Source organism: Salvia hispanica, chromosome 4 (assembly GCF_029641045.1).
Source record: "Salvia hispanica isolate PSC_SH4W2 chromosome 4, Shi_PSC_v1, whole genome shotgun sequence".
NCBI lineage: Eukaryota > Viridiplantae > Streptophyta > Magnoliopsida > Lamiales > Lamiaceae > Salvia > Salvia hispanica.
Window position 1 is genome coordinate 31,618,262 of NC_142695.1, and position 8,075 is coordinate 31,626,336.

The 8,075-nt window shown below is 40.8% G+C and overlaps 1 pseudogene; it reads right to left on the bottom strand.

Annotated features, from left to right (window-relative positions):
* Nucleotides 1-5,676: 5,676 nt before the first annotated feature.
* Nucleotides 5,677-7,855, bottom strand: LOC148928456 (uncharacterized; annotated as a pseudogene).
* Between the last annotated feature and the right edge of the window lie 220 nt (nucleotides 7,856-8,075).

Below are 8,075 nucleotides of genomic sequence, written 5' to 3' on the forward strand. Positions count from 1 at the left end.
CAGATTCCAACCAAAAGAAATGCATAAAACAAACTTCATTACTAAAAGCGTTTGGATCTCAACAAAATACTTCAAAAGATAACAAAAAGTCAAGTGATGCAATAGATCCAACGAAAGAAAGAAAGTAAAGATTTAAACTAAGAAAGCGATTAAAGATTGTTTTGCCACTCCGGGCAATGAAACTGCTACTGCTACGATATGAACTGGCTGGAACAATGGATGGTGAGTCTCCGGTGGACGCCTGGAACTTCAGGTGACCATGGCTGTGGCGAGGAATGAGAAGATGTGGACAATGCTAGAGGAAAAATGATCTTTTCCGAGAGAGAATTCTAACTAAGTGTAGTGGCCGAACTTAAAAAGTGCTTCTCTCTCTTCAAGTGGCTCCTTTTATAGGGAGGCTTGCCCTTACTTTTAGGGTAGACTTCCTTCGCGAAATGACTCCTTTGCCCTTGTTTGTGGTTGATTATCCAAGAAATCCTTCTTCTCCATCTCGAGCCTTCTTTCTGGCATGCATTCTGGTCAGTATTGTACCCTGCTAGCGCTCTTTTCACCTGAGTTGCCCGAACCTTCTCCTACTGATTGGGACCCTTTTCCGGCACACTTAAGCAACTTCTTTGCGGATAATACATGTAAATCACGACATACTGACCAGTAACCAAGGCTAAGAATACGACTTATCAAAATGATTAAAACCACTTCCACACACTTATCAAGGACAACTCTCACTTGCTACACACGCCCATATCTGCCCTTGGAGAGTGGAAAAGAAGGGGAATGTCTTTTGTTTGATATATTTATTAAAAAGACTTTAACTTTCCAAAAAATCACTCATCACTTTAGTTTAGTAGTTTAGTTAATTCTATCTCTAGGTAACTTTTCTCTCTTCCTTAAGAAGAGATATTTCAACTTCAAGGCTACCAAGATCTTTTGTTCACCATGGGTTGAAGCTTGTAGTAGATTTTAGTTTCTTTAATGCTTTAGTCCCTTTGTACCACTTGTGTTGAAACTTGTTTCCAACATTTTAACTCTCTAGTTAATGGTTGTTGGAGGATGATCTTTAAGAGCTTTGATGTATTTATTTCTCTAGTGTTAAAGCATTTACTCCTAGTTCTTGTGTTCTTTAGGTGAAATTCCTTGTCTTAAGCTTTAACGTTTGGTTCTTTCCTAGTTAATTTGTTGTTAGTGTTTTTAGCTAGTTGATTTTGTTTTTAATGTGTTTTATCACCATTGTTGAATGTTCTTAGTGTTCTTTATCTTCTTCCATGTTTCATTATGATTCAGCTACATGTGATTTAGTTTAGCTTTTAGGAGTCAAATAGTTTAGTCACTTTGAACATGTCACTTTCCTAGTTTCTAGCTTTCTTTTGGAGTTAACACTTAGTTTATTTTTGTTAGCCTTTTAACTTGGTCTCTGTTGCTTCTGAACTTAGGAGTGTTCATGCAAGTTGTTGCTTTGTTTCATTTCCGAAATCTTCTTATTTTCACCAAGTGTTAATTTTTCTCGTCATGTCTGAATTGCCAAGTTTGTCAACTTGCACAGTCTGCATTCCAGTTTAAATGCTTTCTTCATATTGCATTTTATTTGCACTCTTCGTTCCCACATTAGTTTAAGTGTTATTTATATTTCGTAGTTCAGTTCCCACCACCAATTTATAGCGTGGCGCCATCGCCAAAACCTTTCTAAGTGTGGAAATACATAACGGATGGAACCGTTCCTCATGGGTTTGACAGCTTAACTTACCATATGCTAATTAATAGTATTTTGGAAAGTGAGAACTTATAGATCTTGTTGAATAGGAAGGGACACGTACCTACGACACGCGTGCAAAATTCCTTCCTATCAGAGTTATTACCCTATTTATATTTGTAGTCCACTGTATTGGAGCCTGTTGGAGTCAACATAGACAACATTACGTTTGCCACCAAGACTTGTGTATAACCGTCGAGAGTTACAAACGTTACATGCGCCTTTCTGGGGCACGGTATGGACATGTTTTAGAGCATGAACCTAGACGAATGCATCTAGCACTTCTTACTTTATTGTTCATTTGAGGGACGTGCCTGGACGACACGATCAATGTGCAAGCATGTACATCTATGTGTTAAGACACGCATGTTTATTTGCCACATTTTGTTGGAATACATGTTTGATGCATGATTGGAGTATTTTAAATTTGTTCATTTTTATGGTCCAAAAAGATTAAGCTATGCACACATAATGACCAAACCTTAAGCCCAACCGCCATGCCCAAAAAAACAGTCAAGAGGCCACACAAAGAATATATAAGAACATGTTGATTGTGCATTTATATCACATAAAATCGACATTACAGAATAAAATCATACTTTGATGATTTCACATAGAATAAAAGTGGCCCTCTACTTCTCTACATGTCGTGTCTGAATGCTTGACCATGGATCTTGTAACCTATTTTCCAAACTTTAGATCTGACCTTCTTGTGGAGAAGCTTGTCAAATAATTTAAGGACTTGTCTTGAAGGAGAAGAACAAGATTAAGGCAATTTTCAAATACTTTATATACATAGTGGGCCGAAAATTTAAGTCTTGTGGAGGCTTGGGTTGTATGTTCTCCCTCATCTCCTATTTTTAAAGTGATGTCGTAGGGCCAGGTTAGGGATCTATGGAGGCTTGGACTTTACTAATTAAATTATAAGGCGTAGTTCAATTTAAACCAAAGGAATATTATCTTGTGTCACCATAGAAGAAATATTGATCATCCATCCAATCAAGGATTAAAAACAATTCAGATTACATATTTAATTAAGTTATTTCACATATTTAAGATAACGATATCCACTAATTAGGAAATTAGGCCAAGTCCACAAACTGGTCTTTGTCTATTACTTGGACCCGCCACCACAGCCAAGCGCTCGGAGCCATGGTGCCACCATCGTCGCATGCAAACACCACCGCCAAGGCTAGCCATTACGGTGCAAGACCGGGGTCTCCGATAGTAGGGACGGTGACCGAGATCCCACCGATATTCAGAGTATTACCAAATATAGGAGAGAGAGAAGAAGGAGATGAGAAAGTTCTTTGTATTAAGTCGAATGAATGAATTACAATGCCAAAGCAGCCTATTTATATGACTGCTTCTACAAATAACGACTCAAGTAACAAACTCAACTAACTTCAACTAATTAGTTGGCTAACTCGGATCCTCTGTGGACGCGCTTACGGTGGTTCTAACTTGATTTCCACATGTTGCATGAGCTCATGCAACACCTTATTCTCTTCTTGTCTCCGCGCTTATTCTTAGCTCGGTTTATTTCTTGTTTCACGTATCAAATCTCCCCCCCCCCCCCCTCACATAAACCTTGTCCTCAAGGTTGAAATTGAGGAAATTTTTCTTGCATGTCGTGGAGAAACTCCCAAGTTGCGTCCTCGGGGAAAGAATTCGCCCAATGTACCAAAACTTGTGTAGCCGGCATATTCCCTCATTTAACAAGGCGACAATCAAGGTATTGAACAGGCTCTAAGAAGGTGGAATTCCCCACTGTAGGAAGAGTACCATGAAGTTGAGCCAAAGGTCCCATTTTCTTTTTCAACAGAGAAACATGAAACACCGGGTGGATTTTGTAATCCGAAGGGAGCTGCAACTTATAGGCGACTTCTCCAAACTTATCAATCACTTTGAATGGCCCAAAACAGTGTGGGCTAAGCTTCTGGAATTGTCTGTCACGTAGTGTATTCTGGCGATAAGGTTGTAGCTTAAGATAAACCCAATCGCCAATGTCAAACTTTCTGTCAGTCCGGTGTTTATCATGCTGCTGCTTCATTCTGCGCTGAGCACGAGTAAGGTGGTGTTTAAGAACTTCAATCATTGCCTCTAGGGCTAAGAGACTCTCATTAACATCGTGCACAGTAGAATCACCACGAAAATAAGGGATATGGAGTGGTGGAGGGTAGCCATATAGCGCTTCAAAAGGTGTAGTCTCAATGGCCAAATGGAATGAGGTGTTGTACCAAAACTCGGCCAAGCTTAGCCACTTACTCCAGTTAGTACGCTGATCACCACTCATACAACGAAGATAAGTCTCCAAACAACGATTCACAACCTCAGTTTGGCCATCGGATTGAGGGTGGTAGGTTGTAGACATGTGAAGTTCAACTCCTCGGAGTTTAAAGAAGTCCATCCAAAAGTTGTTGAGGAAGACTTTATCTCTGTCGCTTATTAGGATCGTAGGCAGCCCATGAAGCTTGAATACATGATCAAGAAAAGCTTGAGCTACGGTTAAAGCTGTGTAAGGGTGAGACAAACTCATGAAATGAGCATATTTAGTGAGTCTATCTACCACTACTAGAATGGTAGATTTTCCATGAGATAAAGGTAGCCCCTCGATAAAGTCCAAGCTAACTTGAGACCAAGCAGACTCTGGAATAGGGATTGGTTGGAGAAGGCCGGGGTAAGCACTATTATCATATTTGAATTTCTGACAAGTATCACACTCTCTAATGTATCCTCTTATCTGTTTCTCCATATTTAAGCCAGTAGAACAAGGAAGAAAGCCTCTTGTAGGTGGCAAGCACACCTGAATGACCACCAGAGCTTGAGTTATGGAAGAGTTGTACAATTTTCAACCTCAGATCAACATCATTTCCAACTACCAAATGCCCTTTTCTCCTCAGCTGCCCACCAATCCAAGAATATTTAGAGGGAGATTGAGGATTCTGTTTGAATTCAGAGATTACAGCACTTAGATGCTGATCAGTAGACCAAGTAGCTTCAATCAGAGGGTATAAATCAGTTGAAACCGTAGTGATAGCCATACAAAGAATATCAGAGGAGTGCACCCTTGAGAGAGCATCAACAACCAAATTTTCAGCCCCTTCTTGTAGGTTATCTAAAAATCATAGGCCATCAATTTAGAGAGCCAACTGAGTTGTCCAGGTGTGGTGAGTTTCTGTTGCATCAAATGAGCCAGAGTTTTATGATCAGTTCTCACCTCAAAAGGGAGGGTACTTAAGTAGTGACTCCAATGTATAACTGCAAACACAATGGCAAGGAGCTCTTTGTCATATACAGATAGCTGCTTTTGTTTAGGTAAGAGTGTCTTGCTGATAAAAGCCAAGGGGTGACCCTGTTGCATCAAAACAGCACCAATGCCATAGCTAGAGGCATCTGTCTCTATTGTGAAGGGCAAGGAGAAGTTAGGGAGAGCCAAGACTGGAGGATTAACCATAGCAGCTTTTAGCTCCATAAAAGCTAGATCAGTTTCTTCATTCCATTTGAATGCATCCTTTTTCAATAGATCAGTGAGAGGTCTACAAATAATCCCATAGTTCTTGATAAATTTTCTGTAATATCCAGTGAGTCCCAAGAACCCTCTGAGCTTGGTAACATCATTAGGAACCGGCCAATCTTGCATAGCTTGGAGCTTTTTGGGGTCAATTGCTACACCCTCCTTAGAGATAATATGACCCAAGTATTCCACTCTTTCCTTAGCAAAATCACACTTGATGCTTTAGCATACAAGGAATGCTCTCTGAGCTTTTCAAAAACCATATCCAGATGAGATAAATGTGTACTAGCATCCTTGCTGTACACTAAAATGTCATCAAAGAAAACCAAGACAAACCTTCTCAGATAAGGTCTGGAGATATCATTCATAAGGCTTTGGAAAGTGGTCGGAGCATTTGTCAATCCAAATGGCATTACAGTGAACTCATAGTGGCCATCATGAGTTCGAAATACAGTTTTGGAAATGTCATCCTCATCCATGCGTATCTGATGATAGCCTGCCTCAGATCAATTTTAGAAAAGATTGTTGCACCATGTAATTCTTCTAGCAGCTCTTCAATCAATGGAATAGGATACTTGTCTTTCACAGTTATCTTGTTCAATCTTCTATAATCAATGCACATTCTCCAAGAGCCATCCTTTTTCTTGACCAATACCACTGGAGAAGAGAAGGGACTGGTACTAGGCTGAATAAATCCCTGAGTTAACAGATCAGAGACCATTTTTTCAATGATATTCTTCTGCAAGGCAGTGTGTCTATAGGGCCTTGAGTTCACTGGTGAGGCTCCAGTATTCTGTACAATTATGGTTGTGGTTTCTCATTGGGGGAAGGGTTGTGGGTTCAGCAAACACAGCTTCTTGAGTCTCTAAGAAGAGTTGAATTTCAGCAGGTACAACTTCCTCAGAGTTGTGGTCAGCCAAGGCCTTAACATCCACTGAGTTAGCCTCCATAACTCTGATGCAGCAAAGTTGGATATCTTGACAATGAGATATGATCTTATTCATTTCCTTCTCAGATATATTCTGGATGTTATGATCTTTTGCACTTCCCCGGAGTATATGTTTCCTTCCTTGGAGTTTAAATTCCATGATTAGATGTTTAAAATCCCAATGGATGATGCCTAATGTCTCCAGCCATTGAATGCCAAGAACCATATCACAGTTGCCTAAGGGCAGTAGTAACACATCAGTGATGAATGTAGTGTGTCTCAATTTCCACTTCAACCCTTTGCACATAGAATCGCATTCCAGCCTATTCCCATCTGCAACATCTACCATCACAGGCTTGACTTGAGTTAGTGAAAGTCCCAGCCTTTTAGCAAGATGAATATCCAAGAAGTTATGTGTGCTAACCGAGTCAATGAGGATATGCACATCCTTCTTGCCTATTTTTCCAGTAATCCTCATAGTTCTGAACCCTTAAGATACTGATCCATTAATGGCATGGATAGAGATCAATGGATTCTCATCCTCAGCAACCAATTCTTCCTCCTTATCCTCAACCTCATTCACTACATTTTGTTCAGCCAAGGTATCATCTATTTCCATAATGTATAGTTGTTTTCTAGCGCATCTATGACCCCTCTCAAACTTCTCATTACAACCATAGCATGTACCCTTTGCTCTACATTCAGCCATTTGTTCTTCAGTCAATATTCTTCTATTTTTAAAGGCTGGAGTAATTGGTGTAGGAAGTAAAGGTGGATTTCCAGAACTAGCAGTTGGTAATGGGGAGTATTTAGGTTCAAACTTTCTAGGAGTATTTGTAGTAAATCCCTCCCTTATATTAGACATTTCCTGAAGTCTAGCAAGAGCATAGGCATGAACTAACGTTTGAGGCATAAACAACCTAACAGCTCTTTGAACATTAGGACGCAATCCATTGATAAAATGACTTATAGCATACGATTCTGATAGAGAAACACGACCTAACAGCAGTTCAAATTTGTCGTGATAGTCAGAGAACGAACCGGTTTGCTTTAGAGATAGCAGCTCAGTCATTGGATCTCCGAGAAGATGATCGCCAAACCTCCCCTCCAGAGCTTGCAGAAACAGAGGCCAGGGGGTTGCCATAGGTAGATCCTGGTATTTCGACCAGTTTTGGAACCATTGTAGGGCTCTTCCTTCAAAATTGATTACAGCTAGACGAACCTTAGCTTCCTCCGGTGTTAGATCCACCGTGAAAAAGTGATCACAACGCAAAATCCAACCAGCTAGGTCCTCCCCTAAGAAAATTGGGAAGCCGACCTTCAATTGACGAGTGGCGAAGTAAGGTGCTCTCGTTGGACCACCGATCGGAGCTCCGCCGCCGTACGGTGCTCCTCCACCTCCTGGAGCTAACATTCGAGTCATCAGCTCATTTTGCTGCACTTGAAGTGCAATGAATTCATCGCGAAGCTCCTTAAATTGTCTGTCGCGAGCCTCATCTGCGCGATCGCGCGATTTGTCGAAATCTTCTCGCCGACGATCAGCATCGGTGAGTTTAGTCCTTAGATCGGCGATAGCAGCTGTTAACATTTCCTCCAGTTTACGCGCATCGCTAGAGCGCGTATCAACCATCGCGGAAGCTGGATCGCGAGGACTGATACCACTTGGTGCAAGACCGAGGTCTCCGATAGCAGGGACGGTGACCGAGATCCCACCGATATTCAGAGTATTACCAGATATAGGAGAGAGAGAAGAAGGAGATGAGAAAGTTCTTTGCATTAAGTCGAATGAATGAATTACATTGCCAAAGCAACCTATTTATATGACTGTTTCTACAAATAACGACTCAAGTAACAAACTCAACTAACTCAACTAACTTCAACTA